Here is a 20,274-nt window from a genome sequence, read left to right as displayed (position 1 = left end):
GAATTTAATTCAAGTAAAAGACCTTGTACGAAGAAACCACTTAAAAAAACTACTACATATTGAAAAGAATGACCTTTGGTGAATCATTGAATCTATAACGAAAATTAAGGTGCTAATAATGTGGCATTTGTGTGAATGAATCGATCAAATACATATATTATATAATTTCACTTAAATTTACGTGTGCATATCTAACCCTCCTGGTAACTCCAATATTTTATGCATTCATTCATACAAAACCCACATGTTCGTTATACATTCAATGATTGATCAAAAGTAGTTAATTCTTTTGAGAAAACAAATTTTTAGAAAATTGTTTGTTAACCATATGATCAATTCATGAAATAAGTTCATTTACTGTCGATTTGAAAGTGAGTGTAGGTTTCACATGCGTTTACGATGTACTGGGTGTTAAAAAAAACGTTCCAATATTTTGGGAGCTAATTTTAGACCTCAAAATAAGAGAAAAATTTCATACAAACATGGGTCCGCAAATGAGCTCTTTTGAAGATATGTGCGATTTTCTGTTTTCAAAATATTAACTACTAGCATAACCAAATACGATAGGTTACAGGAAATTTTTGATTTATTTTTAACAGAACAGAAAATCGCTAATATCTCAAAAAACGGCTCATTTGCGGAGCCATATTTATATGAAACTTTTTACCTATTTTATTTCAGCTACGTTTTCTCCAATGTTGAAGTGGTAAATTAAAAGGGAAGGGATCAAAAGTTGATCCCCTAAGGAACAGCTGGTTTTGACATACGTACCTACGATACGCAGCAATTTTTTTTAAACAGTGTGTCCCGGGAGTAACTATACATACCCTTATCAGGAATAGAATAGGACTAACTTGGTACGGATTGACTATAGGTACAAAATCGATTTCTGTCTTTGCCCAGAAAGCTATAGAGTGATTTTCGAAATTCATGAGAATACAAAGCCAAACTTATCGACGGTCGATTGAAACTTGGAAGGTTATTGATACACGCTGAAATCTAATCATAGAAAAATCAATTATTCCAATATCCCAAGGCCGGACTCATTAATCTTCATTCAAAATGTTCAGGCTGAAAATATAACTTTTTATTTCGAATCACAGATAATTGCTTTGCTTTTTAGAACGAACCTAAATCAAGCTTCAATACGTAATATCACTTGAAGTTGCCACATCTACAATCGTGAATTTTTGAAGCTCGGAAAATTGAATTTTTTCACATGAACAAGACTGAGGTATCTACGAGGGGTGAACCGGTCATGAAAATGTTGTACACCACAATTCAGACAATTCACGCAATTCCTATAATAGCATATAAAACAATTCAGACAATTCAACAATTCACACAATTCAAGAAAATTCATGGCAATTCACGGCAATTCAATACAATTCATGGCAATTCAATACAATTCATGACAATTCAATACAATTCATGACAATTCAATACAATTCATGACAATTCAATACAATTCATCGTTATGTATTTTTTTTTTAATATATATTTTGGGAATTTTCTTCACATCACACTATGAGAGGTCTGAAACCACTCAATAATATGTCTTATAGATATAGCCAGATAGTAGTTAAGGCTAACTGAGGCTAGCTTACAGAAATTGCTTCTATCCATGGATATCCTATACTTCATTGTTTGATGCACTATTAACCTCCCCTCATCAACATAGTAATATAGTTATATAGGCTGATTCAAACAACTTTGAAATTCAACTGAATAAATTGTTGTGAAAACGAACTAATATAGGATAAGAGCATTCTCTTCCATAACGACAATTGAGGTATAAAATTGTATGATCCGAAAAAATACTTTCAGGTAAATTTTTTAAAATTCCTTCAGCAAATGGCTCTAGAGTTATTCTGTGCATAAAATCTTTTTGGTCAAAATGGGCAACCCTAATATTGAATACAACAGAGCGTACCCGTTCGTAACGACAATTTTTGTAGTTTTTTCCAAATTGAGTTATAAAATTTTATGAAGCGAAGAAATACTAAAAGAAATAGCTAGTATCGGTCAAGGAACCAAATCAAAGAATACTATTCCTTCAGCGACGTTTCGGCACCTTTATTGGGCCTTCTTCAGGCTACAAATAGAGAAAAACTCATAAAAAACAAAACAATATACAAATATAAAATTACAATGATTAAAAATAAACATGAAAACAATAAAATGAAATAATATGAAATAACAGGTCGACAAGAACAATTAAAGATGGTCAATTATGACTAAACATCAGAATGTGAACAGACATGTGAATAAAACTACGAAAAAGCACCAAAAAAGGCCATTCCACAAACTCACCATCGGAATACAAGAAAAAATTAAAAAATTGAATCTTTCATTAAAGAAAATCGTCTGCAACATAAAATAAGCATTTAGGTATAACAAGGATCAAAATCATCGATGTACACAGAATCAACACGGCTCACACACAATGGAGATATCCGAGAGTCAACTGAACCCTAACATCACAAAAACAGCACCCACACATGACAAACCACAAGAACAATTTTCAAACGTACAGTGGCGGATCCAACGTGTTTCAACGATTTCATTTTAACTTAATTTTTTGAATCAAATTTGAATAAACAACACTCAAGGAGCCAATATCCGAACGGAAATTAACTGCATTAGGATGTTTATTAATATAAATCATTTCATTGAACCCCCGCCTAAACCAATTAGACTCCCGATTTAAAACGTCAACATTCTCAAAATCAAAACTATGCTCAAGTGATAGAGCATGACAAGCCAGTGCAGTTGACTCCTTTCTATTCTCACAGTCACGTCTATGTTGTGCCGTTCTATGTAGGTGCCGAAACGTCGCTGAAGGAATAGTATTCTTTGATTTGGTTCCTTGACCGATACTAGCTATTTCTTATTGAAATTTGGAACGATACTAAAGGTTATCATCGAAGAAATACTTCTAGGTGGAATCTTTTGAATCAGTACCTTCTATCAAACGCAAATTGATCGAGTAGTTGAAAAAAATGGTTACTGTGCAAGCTATTAATTTCAAATCATACATCAACATGTCGAGTTATTTTATGCAATTTTATGAAAGTATGTGAAGTACTACAAAATAATAACACAACTTACCAGGTTTCAGAAACATGGTGAGTTGAAATCAAGATTGTGTTCTCATGAAAGTTGTTCGTTCAATTTATATGGAGCTTACAGAATAACCATCAAGAGATTCGACACACGTGCTGAAATATCTATGTCTACTTTTTGAGTGCTGAAAACAATTATTAATATCATTAATTCATCTTCACTGATTAATCAACTAAAAATATATCCGTCTCCGAATTGCCCAATTCGGTGATCCTTAGTGTGTACCTACATATCTAGGAATTCATTCAACGCGAACCTTAATTATTACATTACTAAAGCACTATTGATTACAAATGGTATAAGCGAAATATATGATTTATATATTATTTGAAACATTAGACAAATGTTTCAAATAATTTTCATTTTAGACTTGGAGAGACATCTCCAAGTCTTAGATGAACCTCCGAATGATCTTCGTCAGGTTGAGAGGGAAGAAGCTGTGAATATATAATTAATATTATTGCAATCGATATACCGATATAGACCGACATTTCGAATTAACATCTTCTCAGAAATTATAAAAGTGTTAAAAATGAGGTTGAAATAACCAAAATTATATGATATGCATTGAAGAAAGAACGCCCGTTCTTAACAATGATTTTAATGGGTTATTCCCAACAGAGTAATAAAACGGTTTCAACCAAAGGAATCCTTTCAGGTACCTGCTATTGAACGCAAAGAGATCGGGACCAATATTCACCAATATTGTTGGTGAATAGTCCCTGTATAGGTTAACAATGTGTTTTGATGACTGTTCATGATGTAAAATGTTATATCGAACCAATTTACTCTATTCTCAAGAGTGCACATGTCTCGAGAAAATTTGAAATTTTTAAATTTGAATCCCTCCAGGCCCCCCGTACGGGCTGACAATGAGCTTTGATGATGATAAATCAAGGTATGAATAATATCCGATTGCACCATATCTCATTCTTTTTCCAAGAGAAACTCAAATCCTAAAACGAGCAGTAATATCTTTTTCAGAACTGTAAGAATTGTATACTGAACAATACAGTTATCCTTAGAGCGCGGCGTTGACAGATTGTAACTGTGGATGAAAGAAACTTGGCTTCACACCCGTAGGAAATTATTGTGTATCAATAAGAAATAATGAAAAAATTAGATGTTGTATAATTCTTACCTGCTCAATCTTATATCACATTAATTCGAATCACAGAATACAGAAATTAAACTCGGAGTTTGCACTATTACGCCGGCAATGCCGGCATGCGACTATATACATGTCTACATGAATATGACTATATACATGTCCATGTACATGTGCAAACCTCCCTTTCTGCGTCCTAATAGTTGGACAGGTTGGACACCTGTGAATTGCAAGACAGCGAATCGCCCAACAATTAGAAAATGCATTGCAATTCATAACAATTCCAGACAATTCATGAGAATTTTCGAACAATTCACGGAAATTGATAGTTCAGAACAATTCTTTATAATTTACGACGATGGGCAAGTTTCCTAAAATTCCAAAATCGAATTCAAATTATTTATGGAAACCCATTTCCATTAGTTATCCAACACGTAAGAGATTCGCTTCAAAATTCAGATGTACACCCTTCGAAACTTAATAAACATTCGATTGTGTTAAAACGTGTGACGTAGAATGCCCTTACTACAGTCTAGTAATTTTTGTCAATTCGACACCAGTGAAACCGATCAAAAAAATATAGAATTCCATATCCACCGAAATATCCACATATTACAAAAAAAATTTCTGAATTCTATACCTTAGAACATATCCATGTTCTATAAGAGAGCTCTTCTGAAATCACAATTTCCCACCGAATGCAATGTGTCAAAATTCTAAAAAAATAAATTTCCATATATGTATTTGAGTTATAAAAATTCTTAGATTTTGAAATTTAGAAAAATAGTCCACTCTCCACAATTCACGACAATTCTCAACAATTCCTGACAATTCTTGGCAATTCACAACAATTCTTGACAATTCACCACAATTCCTGGCAATTCATGACAATTCTCAACAATTCTTGGCAATTCAATTCAATTCATGACAATTCCTGCAATTTGTACACCACAATTCACGACCGGTTCACCCCTCGGGTATCTATTATTGAATGTGAAACTTGAAAATATTCGTGAAAATTATTTAGATATTCGGGAGCCTCAATAAACACATTCAGAGTTGTTCGATTTTTCAGCAACAAAGCTCAGAAGATTCCTTTCTTCAACACTCGAATTGGATTTCAGATATGTAATTCTTGTTATCGATAATATTTATGTGATATTTATCAAATAATAAAAAAATCTTCTTATGCTTGAATTCTGCCTTTCATCTGTAAGTTACAAATCAGTAGCGTACGATCGATCTGTCAGTGTCCGATTGACAGATTTGAAAATAATGCAAATCTGTAACTATCTTCTTCACTTTTGAACTACTTATCGTAAATAGTTACGGATTTCTGATCACTAAAAACGTCCAGAATTGCAATTTTCCTGTAAGCTTATGGAAAGTTACACATTGTCTTACAGATTAAAGCAGAATACCAGCATTAAATTGTTTATTGAATAACTCGGAAAAGAATTTGGGGGAAAAGGGGCCTTCACTGCTTTGTTGCCCCAGGGCCTCAAGAAAGTCAGGCCATGACCACTGCAGATCAAGACTAAAGATCTTCAACTTATCCATTTTGTTTGTCACAATTTTTACTTCAATATAGCAAGAAGCGCTAGGGAACTGAAGCTCCAAGGAAAACGAATTAGTTTCTATGTAGAAGGTAAGTATTTATTAATTTTTTAGAAAACATATTGTTTCAGCTCATATGAAGATATTGTTTGTTTCATTCTTTTGTAATTTTCATCGAGACAAAAATTTAAAGGGGGACGTTAACCGAGATTTCCTTCGTTGTACGGTTTGACTCATTTCTTGAATTTTTTTATTCTCCACTACTTTTTTTTTCATAAATGTGTACATTTCAAGGATTATTTCGGATAAATTGCACAGCAAAAAAATCTTGAATAACTCAAAGTGTGGACTTCTGTTCGAGCCTCTATTAGAAACGTGAAAATGAGTCCTGTAGATAGGCTTATATCGATATTGGAGCGATGTCCTTAAAAATTAAAACAGGAGAAGGCAAAACACGATATTTCATCGAAATATTTTCGTAATCCTGGAATATTTTTCTATGGACTCGTACATGGGAATAATGCATATATCTATTATACCAATATTGATAACACGCATTCTAGACTACGACAAAAAGTGAAGCCAAATCGTTGGGAGGAATCCACTTGTACGCATGCGCGTATTAGAAATTCGAAAATGACAATCGAGATATTGGTTACGCTGTTTTTATTTTTGACATTGGATGATTGAATGAATTCGAATGATGATTTATTTCAAATTCTTGTACAAATTTTGAGAAGAATTTTATATGAGGCGAAAGTTAATGAATATTAAATTCATCGAGAATGTATCCGTTTTTTTCAACTTTCAGATGAATCAACGACAAGAGATCAATCCAAATAAGTGCATAAAAACTATTCAACCAATATTATTATGATTTGTGAAATAATAAGTGCTGAATAGGAATGGTATTTTCCATACTCAGTAAACTCAAGAGTGACATAAAAACAAGTTCGTTTTATATTACTGTTTCACACCAGTTTCAATATTGCGTGTATGTGTAATCATCATACTTATCTCACCTCCATGCTTCAATAGAAGCAATAAAATAATCAATTTGGCAATAAGAATATTTAGAAGATGAGAAACTGATAGATATTAGTTTCTCTAGATAGTTAGTAACTACAGTTGAGCTTTATAGAGATATAGATGTCGATTTAGATATTTCACTACTTCAGTGCTGAAAAAAACAATCATAAATTGAACTAGAATTATTACCTCAACTGAATTTCAAGACAATAACAGACTTATCTAGATACAATGCAGATAATATACGATAGTGAACAACCTAGAAAAATGGATTCACAGTCCTACAAATTTGTTGATTCAACTTCACTTTTGTTAATCTCCACACTCCGCAGGTTTTCTGTGGAAAACACACAATATTTCACTTTTGTTATGAAACTTGTGTTACAAAATGATGAAGTTTCATGAATTTTGACTTCTAATTATTAGAAATCAACGATGAAATACAAATTATTACGTAATACAAACCTTAGTTTGAACCTGATTCGAAACAATATCAACAAATTGATAGGTTGACTGTTGAGGTCGAAAATATTCGAATGGTTGTGACGTAAAATCATTTCATTCCTGTCAATTCATAAAACCATGTATCAGAAAGAGACAGAGCTAATCAGGTATTTTTATTCTTAATATTTCTGCACATGCGCAGAAGTCGATTCCGGCCACGGGCTGGCTTCAATTTTCGAACTCCCATTATCGATATAGAATATAATAGATATATGGAATAATGTGATTGTTATTATACATTTTGACTGCAATTCGAGTTTCGCCTGTCCATCGGGGTTCGACCTCAGTACCATAGATATGTGGTCATTAGTTACCACAGAAAAATTGGAAGAATTCAGACCTTTATATTTTATCTCAAGAGGCTATTACGTATTCGGGATCACCATTTGTGTCCAATATGAATATAACCATCAAATCCCCGTTTTTTCGTGTTTCGTGCATAATATTAATGGTTCCATCCATAGACGAATAATTTATTCATTATAAGACTATGGTTCCATCACAGAACACATTAGTAACATGTATTCAAAAAAATTCTTCGTCAATATTTCGTGTCTTCATGTAATTCTTAATAACTGCACTATTTTTCAGGTAAACTGTCAAGTTAGAAGTTAGCATTTTGGGTTGTTGTTGAATTAATATTATCAGGAAATTATAAAGATGGTTTTAGCTGACGTGCAAAAAACATTCATTATTGAATCCCACTTCAAAATTGGGGAAAAAATGGAAGAAGAGTGAAAATATTCTTTAATGTTACAGCGACATTCACAATGTTGCTGAAAGAATCAATCTTTCGTAAGTACTGTTTTGCGATGCGTTGACGAAACAGGTATGTTCAAGCAAAAAAAGTAGTGGTCGACCAAAGAAGAAAATCTCAGAGTTATTCAGCAATAATGAAAATATTATGACAGAAGACAGAAACTCAACATAGCATACAGGGTGGCCATTTGAAAACGAAACAGACGAGATTACAGACGAAATAAATTTTTTCGATAGAAATGCTCGGACAGGTCGATTTCTGTTTCGAGGGGGACAACTTAAGATGTAGGTTACGGACGCATAGCGCTTCAACCCTTGCTACTACAACCCTCACCCCAAATTTTTGAATAGGGAAGATGGGGTGAGTGATACCTCATTTGAAAGGTATTTTTATACTGATTTCAGCACAGTAATTGTTTCTTCATTTTATGCATTAGTTCTCGAAATATTCTTAACTAAGTATTTGAAAATGAAGTGGTGTTTTCATGGCACTTTTAGTGTTTTTTTGTGAAAAATCGACATTTTGAGCTTCAAAACAACCATGACTGTGGCTTCCTTCCTCCAATCCACTGACATAGAAATCTTTAATCAAGATGTCGAACAAACAAAGCGTATTGCGAAGGAGCTCAATCTTGCTGAAACTTATGTTCGATATAATTTGCAGTATTTCCAATAACATGCGGTAACACTTGATCGATAGAAATCTCCAAAAAGTCCAAATACGTACATATCTCTAATCAGATTACCAGGTAAGAAAATCAAATCATTAATGATGCCACAGAAATATTCCAGTCCGATTCTCATTTTTTTGAAAAAGATATGAATTCAATAATCAACAAAATGAAAACATTATTGAAGCCAACTGAGAAAACACTCATTAATGATTTGATTTTCTTACCTGGTAATCTGATAAGAGATATGTACGTATTTGGACTTTTTGGAGATTTCTATCGATCAAGTGTTACCGCATGTTATTGGAAATACTGCAAATTATATCGAAGATAATTTAGATTGAGTTTCAGCAAGATTGAGCTCCTTCGCAATACGCTTTGTTTGTTCGACATCTTGATTAAAGATTTCTATGTCAGTGATGTCTATGTCAGTTGAAGCGCTATGCGTCCGTAACCTACATCTCAAGTTGTCCCCCTCGAAACAGAAATCGACCTGTCCGAGCATTTCTATCGAGAAAATTTATTTCGTCTGTAATCTCGTCTGTTTCGTTTTCAAATGGCCACCCTGTATGGATTGAGCTCCTTCGCAATACGCTTTGTTTGTTCGACATCTTGATTAAAGATTTCTATGTCAGTGATGTCTATGTCAGTTGAAGCGCTATGCGTCCGTAACCTACATCTCAAGTTGTCCCCCTCGAAACAGAAATCGACCTGTCCGAGCATTTCTATCGAGAAAATTTATTTCGTCTGTAATCTCGTCTGTTTCGTTTTCAAATGGCCACCCTGTATAACAATACTAGTAAGGTAAGAGGGTTTTTACTGGCGAATGGAGGATATAACTGACGAGCGGCAGGCGTTACCTTGCGTGTATTGTTTTATATTTTATTTGTTTCTCATTTGTGAAAAGGTTAGATAAATTCCAAAAAAATCTCAATAATTTGTCGCAAATGTCGTAAGCTATGGAAGCGTTGCCATCAACATGTCTGTTCATTTTTCTTTACATTTGTTTCGGCGAAAGCGAAAATGAATGTGCTAAAAAAAATTATTGAGGCAGCCAGCAGTGTAGCTTCAAGTTTATTACCTGCAAAATCAGTTTCAAAGTACGAGCGAGAATACGACGACTTCAAAAAGTGGCAAAACAAAAATAGTGTGATTGGGGTAACTGAAGATGTTTTGTTGGTCTACTTGAATCAACTATCAGCTAGATTCAGCCCTAATACTTTATGGGCAAAATGGTCTATGCTGAAAAGCTGCTTGGAAATGAAAGAAAATGCCCCTGTTCGCAGGTTTGTTTTCCTTGAAAAATTTATTGAAAAATATGACGTTTAGTTGTCAATTGCAGATTTCAAAAGGTAACAGCGTTTCTGGAACGAAAAAATGAGCGTTATACGCCAAAAAAGGCCAAGGTATTAAGTAAAGAAGAGGCTGAACAATGTCTTTTACATGCTCCTGATGACCAGTGGTTGCTGGTGAAAATTGTAACAATATTTGGGATTTTTGGATGTTGTCGATGTGACGAAATTCTCTCCTTAAACATGAATGATGTAGAAGATATGGGAAAATACGTTATTGTGACATTGCGGCAAACAAAAAATTTAACAACAAGAAGATTCACCATAACCGATGATGGCTGCAGCTTCAAGCCCTGCATGTTATACAGAAAATATGTAAATCTTCTGCCTCATGGAACAGAAAGCCTAAGATTTTTTTTGACATACCGACATGGAAAGTGCATTTCCTTTAATGCTGGCCGGCACACTATTGGTGGTGTCCCAAAGCAAATAGCGGGTTTAAAAGACCCAGAGTTATACACCGGCCACTCTTTTCGCAGAACTGGAGCCACTATGGTTGCGGATTCGGGTGGAGATATTTTAGCATTAAAGCAGGCAGGAGGGTGGAAGAGCACCGAAATTGCGATGAGTTATGTCGATGATTCGGTCAACAAAAAAATCGAAATGTCTAGCAAATTATTTGGTAGTAAGGAGAGTACAAATGTTCTGCAGTCCTCGAGTTCAGCAGTTTCTGAGTCAACAGATGGTTCATCATCATCAGTATCAACTCTTTCATCATCAAAAATCTGTGTTACTGGAAATAACAATTGTACTATGATTTTCAACATATAAGACTATGACACAAAATTTTCTAATGTAAATAATACCACTAACTTGTAAAAATTTTGCAATTTAACTGTCAGTTTTACAAGTTAGTGACTTGATAAAATAAACTTTCTTGATTAATATTGAGTTTTTGGAAACTGACTTGTAAACGTCAGTTTCCAAAATTTGTCATTTGTAGGAGAAACAAATAAAGATTATTACCAAGAATTTTTCTAATGGAAGAAATGATTTTCGCAGTTTGGAGGAAATTAACTATTCCTTCCCACTTTCCATAGAAAATTACGATGTATAGGTTAATGTCATCATTGTTTACATTTTGGGAAGATGAAGTAATTCAAGAAGAGACCTACGTTCAGACACAGAATATCAACGTTTTAAATTCCATAGCATACTTGATGACGAATTTTTTTGAACGCACGTTAGTTGAGGCGGTCTGTGATGAAACCGTAATCAAATAATAAATAAATTATTAGTCTTATGATGAAACTACAAATTCATGATTTTCATTCAACCATCACATTGCTTAGAATCCAAAGCATATTATGAATTACATGTTATTTCTTCACGAATCTTTTCACTTGGGATAATACATATAATTTCTATAATAAAAGTTACTTTCACCCGAAGACCCAGAGTTTAAACTGAACTCAACTTCACCATAAAATGAATTGACGATGTAGGCGTAAAAAGCCGTTGCGGTTTTCGTTTGCTTTGTTCTCCTATTTTTCACTGAACCATTATTTGGAGAGCCGACGATGCTAAATCGGCATTTACTCGAGCGTCGTGGAGACCTAGTGGATTCTCAAGATTTAAAAAGTAAAAAAGGTGCTATGGTGTATGCACTTTCAGCAGTGGGGAAAGTGCCTACAGATTTTCAAAGATGTAAAAAAAATTTGTCAGGTGTACATACTCGAGCGAGTCAGATTAAGATACTGTATACCCTACGTGTCTCTGATGATAAATTCATGTCAATCTGACAGTTTGCAAGGTTGGGCTGGCCGTGCAGAAGAGTTGAAAATGGTGAAAATTTTTTTTTCGAATGTGTCAGATTTTTAGTGGATATGTTAATTGGACCCACAGGAAGCTACTTATCAAGACTGACAATTTGGACGTGACGCAAGGTCACAACGGTCCTTTGAAAATGCAAACAAAAATAGTTTCTTTTTGTACATACTCGAGCGTGTCAGATTTTCATACAGATGGTTAATCTCGGTATTGCAGACATGTTGACTCATTAATCTGACACTAATCAAGGAGGGTATTCTTAATCTGACAGTTTGAAGATAATAACAAGGCATTTTTTCAAATATCTCCCTTCCTGTACCTTTAATCGTTTCTGTATTCATCATGAAAGTTGTAGATAATAAAATGCTTTACTGCTGAAATATGGAGAAGAAAATCAGGCAGAATAGCTCACCCAACTATGCAATAAAGGCGGCTACAGACGGCATGGCAAGCCTTGGCCAGCGTTTGAACAAACGTTTGTTGAAACATTGGTATATTCTCGATATTCGTGCACCAACGACCATAAACAAGATATGTTAATTTGGCAAGTCTCTTCGAGGCAAGTAAGAAGGCGAACGTTGAACAAGCGTGCGAAGAAATGGAGTCTGATTTTTAAGATTGACGTTTTCTGTATCCCAAAGAATGGGGCACTTTTCATACAAAATAAGGAACTCTATAATTGTGTCATTGTACCAGTTTTCAGTCATTTCAGCTTAAAAAACCAATAATGATTGACAACAAGAGACATTACTAAATCCACTGAAATATTAACTATGCACGACGACACGACGTACTTCACAAAATACCAAAAATTACGAACTTCCCTAATAAGGGATACCTACCACAAACCATTCAAGCCTGATAAAAATTATTAAAGCACCTTATAATTTCAAATATGTCTCGCGTGTCGTGTGTACAGTGATCAAGTCCACTGGCGAGTCTCGACAAGTCCTTTTGATGTGTGTTGAAAATAACGCCTTATAGGCGAACCCTGGCCAGCGCCAACGTTTGCTTTTCCTTGCCATATGTTTTGCATACACACGATGCGCAAACGTTGGAACGAGAGGGCGTTTGCCAAGGCTTGCCATGCATGTGGCCGCCTTAAGATATTGAAAAACGCAACAACACCTGATGAATGGAAAAAGAGCATTTATTCAAGAAGAGCAAAATATTGGACACGTCAAATTACCGGGGAATCTCCCTTTTGAGCTCCTCAAATGGGAATACTAGCACAGCACATCTTGCGTCTTATAAGCGAAGAATAACAGGGTTTTCGGAAAAATCGTTCAACGGCAGATGCAGTGTTCATCGTTGGGCAGGCTGTTGAGTATAATAAACCGGTATTTATTATACTCAATACCTGTTCTGACCTCACTAAACAAACACACGTGTATTAGGCTGGAAACGCAACGGATGCAACATTTAATTGCGAGGTGTTGCGAGACGTTGCGAGATGTTGCAAGCTCCTCATTTCCTTCAGAATCAAATGACGCACGCACCGCTCGCAACTCGGATTCAAGCTTGAAACACTTTTTATGAGAGACAAAATGATGCGCAACGTCTGGCAACAAAATGTTGCGTCCGGTGCTTTTTTTTTTGGTGTAGCAGGGTTAAAATCTGCAAGTCAGACGAACCACCCTCTCCTGAGGGGGAACAAGTGTGGGGTTTCTCACTCTCCTGAGCTCGAGACCCACTAAAAACCCTTAACTGCTTCTTGAATTTTGTTCCGGGCATTTGCCTATAAACCGTTCATCTCTTAGTCCGTTTTCTTCTCGCACACTATCGTGCTGGGATTTATGTGTTTATCCTCTATTGGATTAACACTTTATTGAATTTTTCAATAAGTTTCTGTTGTTATTTTAATCTCTCTTTAATTGATCTATTGGTTTCCTTCGGTAAATTCGCATTCTTCTTCTGTCTTCCTCTGGGTCCACTAGTCTCCTGAGTTTTTGATTCGGATGGTTTTTCGCTGTTTCGAATAATTTCTCTGCTTTTCTGTTCATGAATTCCGTTATGGTTTCCCATTTTAGGTCCCTATAAATCTGTCTATTCCTGACAAACCAAGGTGCATCTATTGCACATCGTAGCAGCTTGTTTTCAGTGGCCTGAATTCTTTTGATATGGCTCTTTGCGCGAAACCCCAGGCAACTGATTATCTTCAATTTTGTCTCTTTCGAAATGTGGCTTCTTCTTCCTATCAGAGGATAGAGTCTATTCATCGCTGCTTTCGTTTTGTCGATTGCTTGTTTGATATGACTTTTCCAAGTAAGTCCTTTGTCAAGCGTTATTCCTAAATATTTGGCTTCATTTTTCCAGTCGATTTCTTCGCCGTCAACTTCCAATTTCGTTGTGGGTCGCAGTCTTCTCTTCTGTAGTAATATTGCTTGGCTCTTTTGTCCATTGAGCTTGATTTTCCACTTTATGCACAAGTCATTTGTTTCGTCAATCGTCTCTCGAACTCGTTCTATTACTTCTGGGTTGCGGTGTGGACTTGCTATGCCTGCATCGTCAGCATATAACGTTAGCATGGTTCTTGGATTTTTCGGGATATCGTGGATGTATATGTTGTACAGAAGTGGCCCAAGTACTGATCCCTGGGGTACTCCAGCCTCTATATCTCTTGTTGAGGAGCATTCTCCTCCCACTTTCACGTAAAATCTTTTATTTTTATGATAGTTCCTGATCAACTTTCATATTTTGATCGAATATCCAGTACATCTCATCTTATATATTAATCCTTCATGCCATACTCTGTCGAATGCTCTGGCGACGTCTAGTAAAACAAGACCTGTAGCTTGTTTATTTTGGAATCCCTCTGTAATGTACTCTGTGAGCCTTAATAATTGTTGTTCTGTTGAATGCTCTCTTCTGAATCCGAACTGTTCTGGTGGTATTAGTTTCAGATTGTCGGTTTCCTCATTTAGCCTCGTGGCGATAATTCTTTCTACTACTTTTCCTTACGCCGACAATAGACTTATCGGTCTGTAGTTTTGTGGGAACTTCTTCTCTTTGAATGGTTTATTGAATACTATGACTTTCGCTGTTTTCCATTTTTCTGGGTAGTGTTCTGTCCTCATAATTCCATTCGCGATATTTGTTAGAGCGGCTATACCTATTCTAGGTAATTTCTTTAACATAGCATTCGTTATTTTATCGCTTCCGGGAGCTTTCCTCTTCTTCAGACTTCTAATTATTTCATTTGGCGATGTTGGCTTGTCTATTTCAGCAGTCGCTTGTAATTCATCCATTTCTTCATCATTTTCTTCAACCAATTCTTCCAAATCTTCATTATCGTCGTCTATCCTATAATTTATTCTCGATTCTCGTTCGATCGAGTCCGCCAATGCATCTGCCTTATCAGAATTGGGTTACGCCATTCCCCTTTCTCCGTGTAGGGGTGAATTTTAGTCTTTTCTCCTCGTAGGCTTTTTTGCATTCTGCATGCAGAATGGTCGATCGTATTCAGTTCTTGAACCCTTTTGTTCCATCTGTTTGTTCTTAGATCTTTCAGAGCATTTTTCAGAACTTGGCTATGTCGATTGAGGTTCCTTCTATTCAGATCATTTTTATTCATCCGATATATTCTTCTGAGTCTTCGATTTTCTCGTATAAGATCTTTTACTTCTTTAGGCGTATCGCCATGCGGATGACTTGGTGCTGGTCTCTTCACTCTTCTCGTGCTTTTTTCGTAAGCTTTCAATATAATCTCTTCCAGTTTATCAACCGCACATTCCAGATCCTCTGGAGTGCTTATTGTTGGAATTTCTGTTATTTCCGATTGTATTAAATGGCTGTATTTAGCCCAATTGGTATATTCTCTTATTTCCATCAGTTTTTCTCTTGGTTCTTCTCCAATTGTCAATTCCACGGGATTGTGGTTTGAGGTTCCATCTTCCAAAGTTTCAATTTGCGTCCGGTGAGTTTTCAGCCTTATACGTTTATATGTGATGATGGACGTTCACTGAAGGTTACTCGTTGAATTTAGTAACGTTATTTCGAAACCTAAATTCCACAAAACGCTGATTTCACATATAATCCACGTTTATGATTTAGCTACTTACTGAATCCACTAACATAAAACGTTATAATTTCAGTGCACCCTCATCTTGTATGCAATAGGAAGTGAGAAACATTAAATAAACGTTGAATACGATACCATTCAACAACTCGTTACTGTAGTCACCAATATGTAGCGTCGTGGTGATGGATGTTTGCGGTTGTCTTGATCAACCTAGATTGATAAAAGATAATGTGGGCTAATGGAAACAATCATAATGGTAGTGAGCACAAAAACAAATAAAATTTTATTTTAGGATCAACATTTCAATTTCGTATTGTAGCAACGTTACTTCAATCGAATGGCAACGTTATATTCTCGTAGAATTTCCATTCCGAAAACATTGTCCGTCTGTAACACTGGAACGAAACTCATTTCCTAACGACATTTTGCCAGTTTCTCAAAGTAGCGTAACTTGAAGAACTCAACGGTACTTCCACGTATCTGTGTTTATTGGGAGAACACTTCTGACGGATGTTGAGGATGAATTGAAGCACAGAGGAATACACCCAAATATTATAGAGACGATTAAACTACTGAAATCGGGAAATACTATCATAATCAAGGCAGGAACGACTACAACTGACGAAATAGAAATGGATACGGGAATAAGACAGGGAGATAGCCTTAGATAGTCCTTTGCTCTTCAATCTATTAATGGACAGAATAATAATCAGCGTACGGAAGGTGAATCATGGGTATAGAATGGATAAAATCTTATGATATGTGATATGCAGATGATGCTGTGCTGTTTGCGCATAGTGAGGATGGTCTAAAGTGGTTGCTTCAGGCATTCAATAAAGAGGCTCAGAGGTTTAACATGGAAATATCAACCTATAAAACAAAGAGCATGGTGATTGCCAGAGAACAGGTCTCAGAATTCAACTATCTGGACACGATGATCTCACATTATGGGAATTTGAAAGACAGTGTGGGACACCCGTTGAGTAAAGCACCCAGAATAACAGGTGCACTAAGAAACACAGTTTGGAAAAATAACCATATGACAACCACCACCAAGGTGAGAATTTACAAGGCATGCGTTAGACCTGCATACACGGCGGAAACACGAGCTGACACGTCCGAGACAAAAAGGATGGCACGCACGATCTACATGAGAAACTAGAGGCGATTACTTTAAATACACAAAGAGATTAGAGGAGGAGCAGTGATATTAGAGAAGAATGCCAAACTGAGGATATAGTGAGGTGGATCCGAGCAAGGAGAAGATTTTGGAACGAGCATGTCTCAAAGATGGGAGATGGAAACAAGCTACTAGATTTCACGAAAAAGAAAAAGACACCTTTTGTCCGTGGAAATTTTTCATACCCTTAACCGTTTTCAAGCTAGAGAGTGATGAGGGCGAGGAGCTTAGCCACACATGCTCCAAGGTCAATGTAGAAACCTAGTCTAATGTACATTCGCCATATATCTCAAAAACGTTCGAACGTAGAATAGATTGCTTTGAACAAAATTTAAAGAAAATGTTATGCTCTACAACTTTTAAAATAAATGCGAAAACAATTTGGATCCCAGCAGAGGAGATAATTCAGAAGAACGGACTTTTCTGACTTTTATGGCAAATTTTTATTGTTTCGGCTTGCTGAAACTGACAGATTATATTTTTTCCGTTATTCTTGAATCATTAGCTTCAAACTAAAAAAAAAGCCACCGCGCTCGAGAATGTACACGTGACGTTTTTTTTTGCAAGTTTCGCGTCCTCCCACACATTATCGTCATGCTTATATTGACTAAGAGAATATATACGTTTCAACATGAAATTAACCACATATATCTCAGTCTGACACGATCGAGTATGTACAATGATGAATATGTACTATTCCCAAATTTAACCGCATGAAAAAGCTAGAAAATCTTTCATTAGGTTATAAATGAAAAAACATTTACCATTTTTCCTAGGGGGACACGATGCTCCTAAAACTCAGAGCTGTAGGAAAGCTTGATTCGTAGATCTAAATTTGAAACATTGACTTCTCCGAAAAATAAAATGCTAAATGATCAAGGTCTGTATTAAGCAAGTATGGAAAAGTACCTAATCGAGTTGTAGAATGCAGCAGTTCCGATGTTTCTGGCAACAACAGATTTCAAAAGTGACCGGTGGAATCTACAGGTTTTCGTACGGGATCAGCCAACTCAAGTGCTAGAAATGCCAATCCTGAAGAATTTCATTTCAGTTCAGGTCAACTTTCAGTTTTTCATCACTTTCGATGAAAATGTTATCAAGAAAATTTTCCAGATTACAAACGATTAGATAGAGATATCTATAACATTCTCACAATAAATCGAAGCTCTCATTGCTGTTTTCCATCGCCAAACAAAATATGAATCGATCAGGAACCAAATACTCATAAACCCATATGCCACCTCAGAAACAGCCTGTATAAGTGGCAGAATACGGAAGGGCCAGAGGTTATCGTATCTGGTGCTCGATGTTCCCTATTTCATAGAGGATACAACGGACTCGAATAGGCCAAACAACCACTAGCGTACATAACCAATTCACAAATGAGGGTTGATTATGCAGATTCAATTGATACTCCAACAATACACCGCCACACCACATAATTCACGTTGTGCCACAAATAACGGCATGGGGTTCGAACGTTGAAATTCCTGTGCATACAGAGAGATGGTACTTGGTGAAGGGTAGGGTAGATCTCCAGGGGGTTTAGAGGAGTTCAATATCATATTCGGAGAGTTTTCATAATGAAGAGTTTTGGCAAGGCAAACAAATCTCTACACGTGTTGGGAATCAGGGAAAAGCAGGAGATGGAGAGTTTACCTAGTGAAAGGGAATGGATGAAAGGGTTGTTTGTGTGCGAATATTAATTTTTTCGGGTGTATTGCTGAGGCAAATTATTTAACATTATAGTCATTATATTCCACCCATTAATTTTCACACGAACAAGATGGCGTTTGCTTATTGCTTTTGTAGTATCTCTATTGTTGAATAGTTTTTACGCTTGGTTTAGTTTGTTTCCTTGAAAACAACTCATGAAAAACTAATTATTTCGAATTGCAATTGGGAGGTATGACAAAAAATAGAGTACCAAATTTCTGATGGGTATCGTTTTTACATGTAATTTAGAAGTCGTTCGTATTTAGAGAGTGCAACGAACTCATTATGGTCAAAAAAAAAATTGCCGGATACAGGGGAAAGAACCTCAATTACATCATATTGAAGCAGTAACTTACATTTGACAATTGAAATGTTAAAAAACTAGAATTCTGCAAGAAATGTTCATGTTGAGTGGGATCAGCTGCAACAATTCACTATATTGATGCTGTAATTTCCGCTTTTTTTGAAATGTTTGGTTTTTTTGCGTGTTATCCAAACATCATCAACTATTTGTCATGTTTGCTCGTCTGTCTTGGGCTAACTCCGGACTGGCCAAACCGATTTCAACATGACTCTAACTATTGAAAAATGGAATCTCAAGAAAGACTTAAGACTAGAGGAAAAAGTGCGCAGTAGAAAGTAAAAGGAAGCACAGTAGATTAAGAGTACATTGGAGTTGGGTAGTGTAAACTAGAGTGTATAGAGTAAGAGTAGAATTGGATTGGATTGGATTTATTTGGACTGGACTGGATTGAATTAGAAAAAGGGGCGCCTCAACCCTTCAAAATTGAATAGGGAAGAGGGGTTGAGTTATACTTCATTTGAAAGGTCTTTAAGGCCTCTTTACAACGGTGTATGAATAATGTAATTTTAATTGACCGTTTTTGCTAACAATCAATTTTTTAGCTCAAATGAGCCACCTTGAATATTTTGGTTATTTTCACCATGGAGTGATTTTACCCTAATTGAAACTCTGTTTTTTCCTTCCCTTCGATTTTCATACACCGTTGTAAAGAGGCTTCCAACACCTTTCAAATGAAGTTTTGCTTCACCCCTCTCCCCTATTGAATTTTGAGGGGTTGAAGCGCTCCTTCTTCCAATCCAATCCAGTCCAGTCCAGACAAATCCAATTCAATCCAATCCAATTCTACCCTTACTCTATACACTCTACTTCACACTACCCAACTCCAATGTACTCTTAATCTACTGTGCTCTATTCAATTTTGAGGGGTTGAAGCGCCACTTGCTCATTCAAGCCTCAAATATACGTCAAAAGATGCCCCAAAATAAAATCATTCGACGTGTTTCGGGAAATTTTTCCGATCATTATGGAACAAGAAATATACGAGGTGGCTCGGCTGAGATGGAATACCTTGTATACAGCCACGTATGTAGAAGGAAATCTCTTGATTGCTTCATAGAATTTCAGCATGAATGTATAACCACATACAATTTATTGGTAAAAAAAATCAGCAACAATA

At 35.9% G+C, this 20,274-nt stretch overlaps 1 protein-coding gene and 1 long non-coding RNA gene across 2 annotated transcripts in view; both read right to left on the bottom strand.

Annotated features, from left to right (window-relative positions):
* The window catches only part of LOC123314933 (suppressor of lurcher protein 1), a 723,759-nt gene that overhangs the window by 691,525 nt on the left and 11,960 nt on the right, over nucleotides 1-20,274 (bottom strand). The gene's annotated exons all lie outside the window — the stretch shown is intronic.
* On the bottom strand, nucleotides 2,050-2,468 carry LOC123314940. The gene is made up of 2 exons (XR_006537885.1): nucleotides 2,314-2,468; nucleotides 2,050-2,095 (listed from the first exon to the last, which is right to left on the bottom strand). It is a non-coding gene; the product is annotated as an uncharacterized LOC123314940 (long non-coding RNA).

The sequence above is a fragment of the Coccinella septempunctata genome, chromosome 6 (assembly GCF_907165205.1).
Source record: "Coccinella septempunctata chromosome 6, icCocSept1.1, whole genome shotgun sequence".
Lineage (NCBI taxonomy): Eukaryota > Metazoa > Arthropoda > Insecta > Coleoptera > Coccinellidae > Coccinella > Coccinella septempunctata.
The sequence above is the reverse complement of the archived record's forward strand: the minus strand, read 5'-3'. Positions and strand labels throughout refer to the sequence as shown.